The sequence below is a fragment of the Gymnoscopelus braueri genome (assembly GCF_963280865.1).
Source record: "Gymnoscopelus braueri genome assembly, chromosome: 7".
NCBI classification, from domain to species: domain Eukaryota; kingdom Metazoa; phylum Chordata; class Actinopteri; order Myctophiformes; family Myctophidae; genus Gymnoscopelus; species Gymnoscopelus braueri.
The window spans coordinates 32,677,385-32,683,988 of record NC_137608.1 but is presented as its reverse complement, the minus strand read 5'-3'; positions in this window follow the sequence as shown (position 1 = coordinate 32,683,988).

The window sequence follows — 6,604 nt, the reverse complement described above, 5'->3', positions numbered from 1 at the left end:
CTCACTATTATCTGTTCATGCTCTCCCTCCCTTCTCTCTCTCTTACTCAATAAACACACATGCACGCGCGCGCACACACACACACACACACACACACACACACACACACACACACACACACACACACACACACACACACACACACACACACACACACACACACACACACACACACACACACACACACACACACACACACACACACATATGCTGGCTATACACATATTTCGCTTGTGCTTATCTTCTTGCCCCGTTATATGTTTGTTTGTTTACTGACTGCACTCACTGTCCTTCTGACTGACAAAGTCCTCTCCTCTGTCTGTTGCCAGTGATATGTTTATATACACATGTGGACACATAGATACCACACAAAACTTTGAAATACACAATAAGGGGAAGACAGGAACAATTAACTAATGATGTATTAAATTAGTTATAAATGAATAGGGTTGTTTATTGTATTGTTAAAATTGTATCTCTCTTGTCACTGTGCTTAATCTGTAAACACAATTCACTGGCCTTTGAAACACAAAAACTGTCCTCTGCGTCTTTCTCTCAGAGAACCCTTTTTTTGTACAAGATCACGCTTCATCAGATTGCTCTTGAGAAACACAGATGGAATATGTGTTTCTATGGTAATAACTAGGCTACTGCTTACAAGCAATAAACATATCATTACATACATCCATTAGTATTCACAGTACATACTGTATTATATGTATTGTCCCTGGCAACAGCAAAATAAAACCCTCAAAATGTTGTTTCAGTAATGAAATAAAAGTGAACATTGCATCCTGTGGGCTCAGAGGGTTAATGTGGTATATCTGTCCTGTACCATACACTGGCAATGGCATAGAAGGATATAGGATGAAACTATCTTTGTTCTATACAGTACTGTAGATCACCCCTAACATCTCAACCTCCTCTTTACACACCATTGCCTCTCCTTATCTCTCCACTCCCAAAATGGCCAATGCTCTTATTCACAGCATGGTACATTGATACATAGTAGGTAGATGTGTAGACCTTCATTGATCCCGAGGGAAATTCAGTTGTCATATAGCAGCACAGCACTAAGGCTGAAACAAAGGTACAGGTATGGGTAGAGACTAGTGAACAGTACAAAATAAGTAGTAGCATTAGTAAAAATAGGATAACTCTATAATATAAAAGACAGCGTGTAAAGATCACTTAACATCCAACCTGGCCCTCTGCACTTGGACTGACCGGACATAAATAAATAAATGAATGCATGAATACATATCGTTGCTGTCGGTGGGAACAGCAACGATATGTACCTTGTCCAAAACTGATCCTTTTTTATTATTTTAAAAACATTTCAAAATAATGAAAAAGCAGATCTCCAAGTCCACGTGTCTCGAGTGTTGTGAACTTGCAGATCGGCTGTTCTCACACCTTTTGTGTGGCACTCTTGTAGGACGAATATAAATCACTAATCTGCGATAAAACATAAAAAGTTGAAATATGGAGATTTCTGCCCAACAGTGATGATATACAGTAGGCATGTAGGCTCACATAAAATCCATTCATGGACCTAATCAAGTGTGACGAACACTGTCTCTAGGTCCGTGTGAAGGATATGGCCTATACACTATGTGTCAGGGAGATTATTATAAGTAATCTGAATGATTTTTTTTAATGAAAAATAAGGAAACACTGTTTTTACATTATTATAATATTTACAAAGATAATACACATAGGCCTTTTGTGTATTTATTTTCTTTAATTATTACATATTTTATGCATGTTTATCTACTGCCTTTTTATGCCTTCTGTTTTTTAATGTTCACCTTTTTTTCACCTTTTATATCTTATGTTTTTGTAAAGCACTTTGTAGCTTTGTTTCATTAAGCACTATACAAATACAGTTTATTTAATTAATTATCATTATTTTTATTTTTTTAATTATTACTTTACTTACTTACCGTTGTTGTAATAGTTGCTGTCTAGCTCTAGCGAGGGCTGGTGTGAGAGGGCTGGTTGGTTTAGTCCCTGCAGTGTGCCGTCTCTGTCTATAAGACTCCTCACAGCAACAGCTCTCCATTGGCACAGTATGGATGGACCACTGTACTTGACGGTGCTGTGGTATGGGCATACAGCTGAGGTATACTGAGTACAGTTCACCCGATGTTTCTGTGCAATGGACTATTATCCTGAGCGATGGTTAAATATATCCTGTTGAATGGAGGGGACACAATGTACCAACCTTCTCCGTCACTACTGCTATAATGCTCTGTCAGTGAGTATGTTGGTCCATGGTGAAGTACGCTCACTCAGTACACCTCAACTTTTTTTTTCGTGAACACTTTCTCTATAGCTTTCACAGCTCCTTTACTTCAACTGTCTGCAGCCAATCAGTGCTGCTGCGGTGCAGTAGGCCTACATTTATGTGTTCATGTTCCACTTTCATCATGTAGACATTTCTGTGAACTCAGAACCCCCGACCTCCTGTCCTAAATCTCTTATCAGTGAGTCTAGTCAGTTATTGACCAGTCCTCCTGAGCTGCTTTGTTTAGTTTATTTATTTGCGCAAGAAATCATAGAAAGTAGAGATTTAAAAAATACTTTTGTGCAGATGAGTCAAAATGGTAGCGGGGTCACAGAAACGCACAAAACAAGGTCAGGACAACAAAAATGATGTATGGGACAGTACAACGAAAAAGGCCAAATGTATAAAGAAGGGCAAATGATAATGAAACTAGAAAATTATGTTCCTTGGAGCCAGGCCGGGTTGCCCACCCAGGGTCCGCAAACTTTGGTCATAGCCACTTGGAATGGGATCTGAAAAATCTAACATCTTGATCACATGACCCCAGAGATAATGTGTGCCGATTTGTGTGAGTTTTGGACAAAATCTGTTGGTGTCACGATCTGGTGAGGTGAGGACCCAAAAGCAGGACAGCCAAACTAACATGAAATCACACCAAACAATGACTCGACAACGACTGATAGGTGAAAAAGACTAATATACGCATGAGGACTGATTACACATAAGATACAGCTGGGGAAGACAAGAACATAAAACCAAGAAAACTAGACAAGAGAGGGGACAAGAGCTTGAGAGCGCAAGTGGGCAGGCAGGGAAAGCGGCCACCCCTACAAACTTTGGAAGCCAATCAGGCAATCGGAATGGAATATGAGAAATGTGACAGACAGATACATCTTCATCACATGAACAGAGATAATATGTAGCCTACCGATTTTGACCAAAATGCGTTAAGCAAATATCGGCCTCCTGGTGGCGCTATAACAGATCGATGCCTCCAGGGAGTGTGTGTGCACAGTTTCATGTCGATCGGGCCAACGGTGCCGTAGATTATAGTCCAGTACATTAACCCTGTTTATTTTACATTATCGATACGAAGCTGATAATAGCGCCAAATTTTGCATGAGGCTTCTTTAGGACCTACTGATGGATTCTAGCCTTGGGTACCAAACTTTATTTTGAATATTTTCCATACATTTAGGCTTATCAATATTCATAAAAAAAAACAGGCCGATTCACCTTTTGGCCTATAACTCTTGAACCGTAGGTCATAGCATGACTACTACTCCTAAATATTTTGTCCAAAACTCACACAAATCGGCACACCCTCTGTCTTTGGTCATGTGATCAAGATTTATCAGTCAGAATTTTCATATTCCCTTCGGATTGGCTACGATTGGCTTCTGAAATTTGTGGGAGGGTCTGTTTGGAAAAAAATGGCACAAATCATAAACACAGCGTCCTATTTGTCCTAAATTCATATCATTGAGGGGCCATTAATAAACGTAGAGCCAATGCGATTTCACTTCCACCCATAGGGGGCGCAACAAATTCTACAAATTGTTTTTCACTGTTTTTGCGCCAAATTAAGTACAAATGGTCTTGTGAGTCAAACATTTGCAATTGCAAAGTGGAGAACAGTCCAAATTTGATTTGCCACATTTGCAGGTGGAACAGTCCCCTTTACAAGAGCATTTGATCAGCTCTCTGCATGCTTTGGAGACTTCTGGAATTGTCATCCAAACTGGCACCCATGCCTCAGATTCCTTGGTCCATCCATACTCATGTGGGGAAGGAATAACTTGTTCTGTTTGTAGGCTGGTCGCCCAGATGCCTGCTTGATACACTGCCCGCTTAACATGCTGAAGTAGTGCATCTTGGGTGGGTGGCAGTTTCTCCATTGACCTATTCCCATGACAGAAGAGTTCTTTTCTAGTCTGGTTGATGGAGCTCAAAGGACTGGATTTGTCATACAGGATAACCGTCAGTCTCTCAAGCTTCTGGAATTGCTGACTCTCAACATTCAGCTGCTGGAAGGGATGTTTGGCCAGACTGACAAGTATCTCTGTGACATCATCGTAGGCTTGCCAGGCATGCCAAGCTGACTTCTTACCCTTACTGTGGAAAGCAGATGTTGTGTCTGGAACATGCCAAAAGCCCACCCAGATGTCAGCCAAAGGTTGAATCGACCTGTTGCAATCATGAGGAGGCAGACACCAGGATTCTGGTTCATGTACGGCATGCACTTGAGCAAGGAGCAACAACTATCCTTGTGCGTACTGTGGACACTGATGTCATCGTGATCCTTGCAGGCTTGTTCCATGATTTAGTTACGATTCAACCTTTGGCTGACATCTGGGTGGCTTTTGGCATGGGCAAAAAATACCGATTTTACCACATCAACATCATGTGTAAATCTCTGGGGGAGCCACAATCTCGTGCTCTGCCTATGTTCCATGCATCGTCAGGTTGTGACACAACATCTGCTTTCCACAGTAAGGGCAAGAAGTCAGCTTGGCATGCCTGGCAAGCCTATGATGATGTCACAGAGATACTTGTCAATCTGGCCAAACATCCCTTCCAGCAGCTGAATGTTAGAGTCAGCAATTCCAGAAGCTTGAGAGACTGACGGTTATCCTGTATGACAAATCCAGTCCTTTGAGCTCCATCAACCAGACTAGAAAAGAACTCTTCTGTCATGGGAATAGGTCAATGGAGAAACTGCCACCCACCCAAGATGCACTACTTCAGCATGTTAAGCGGGCAGTGTATCAAGCAGGCATCTGGGCGACCAGCCTACAAACAGAACAAGTTATTCCTTCCCCACATGAGTATGGATGGACCAAGGAATCTGAGGCATGGGTGCCAGTTTGGATGACAATTCCAGAAGTCTCCAAAGCATGCAGAGAGCTGATCAAATGCTCTTGTAAAGGGGACTGTTCCACCTGCAAATGTGGCAAATCAAATTTGGACTGTTCTCCACTTTGCAATTGCAAATGTTTGACTCACAAGACCATTTGTACTTAATTTGGCGCAAAAACAGTGACATTTGTAGAATTTGTTGCGCCCCCTATGGGTGGAAGTGAAATCGCATTGGCTCTACGTTTATTAATGGCCCCTCAATGATATGAATTTAGGACAAATAGGACGCTGTGTTTATGATTTGTGCCATTTTTTTCCAAACAGACCCTCCCACAAATTTCAGAAGCCAATCGTAGCCAATCCGAAGGGAATATGAAAATTCTGACTGATAAATCTTGATCACATGACCAAAGACAGAGGGTGTGCCGATTTGTGTGAGTTTTGGACAAAATATTTAGGAGTAGTAGCAAAATATGTGTTTTGAAGATAACGCAAAATGGCGGAAAATCGTGAAATCGGAAAAGAGGCGGGACCTATATGCAAAGTTGCATCATGATCCAAGGAGTCCAGGGAAAAAATATTTTTGATGCTATGACCTACGGTTCAAGAGTTATAGGCCAAAAGATGAATCGGCCTGTTTTTTTTAATGAATATTGATAAGCCTAAATGTATGGAAAATATTCAAAATAAAGTTTGGTACCCAAGGCTAGAATCCATCAGTAGGTCCTAAAGAAGCCTCATGCAAAATTTGGCGCTATTATCAGCTTCGTATCGATAATTGTGCGAAATGACCCCACTATTAGCTGTACACGGACGGACGGACGGACTGATGGACGGACAGGGGCGAAAACATCTCGTCTCGGGCCATGCCTTTGGCCTGACAAAAATCTAATTCTGTAGGAGTAATATTAAAAAATGTGTTTTGGAAAAATCGGCCTCCTGGTGGCGCTATAACAGGACAATGTGAAAAGGGTGGCATTTCTTCCTCGGCCTATAGTGGGAATGTGCATGCAAAGTTTCAGCCCTGAGGAAGATAATGAAATCAGACTAACCAGGATGTAATACTTTGGGGGATAAATGATCATCTCATCCAGGGGGCTACATTAAATTTCCTCATTATAAAAGGCCATAATAGTTCATATATATTATTATAATTATTAGTGGGAGTACTTACTGTACAGATTTGAATGTAGAACAGAGAAAGAGACCTGAGATATACTGTATTATCATAGAGCATAAACGTAAAGCCCCAGTGTAGCCTGTTTTTTTTTCTTTTTTTCTCAGGCTCATTTAAAATGAAATCCATTAAATGTAATCCCTATTCTATTCATTCTCCCTGTGTTATTCCCCATGTGTCTTTATGTATTTTTTTCTCATTATCTACATTCACTAAATGTAAAACTACAAAATACGCTACATAAATAAAGTTTGATTGAATCAAAGATTGATAGTAGT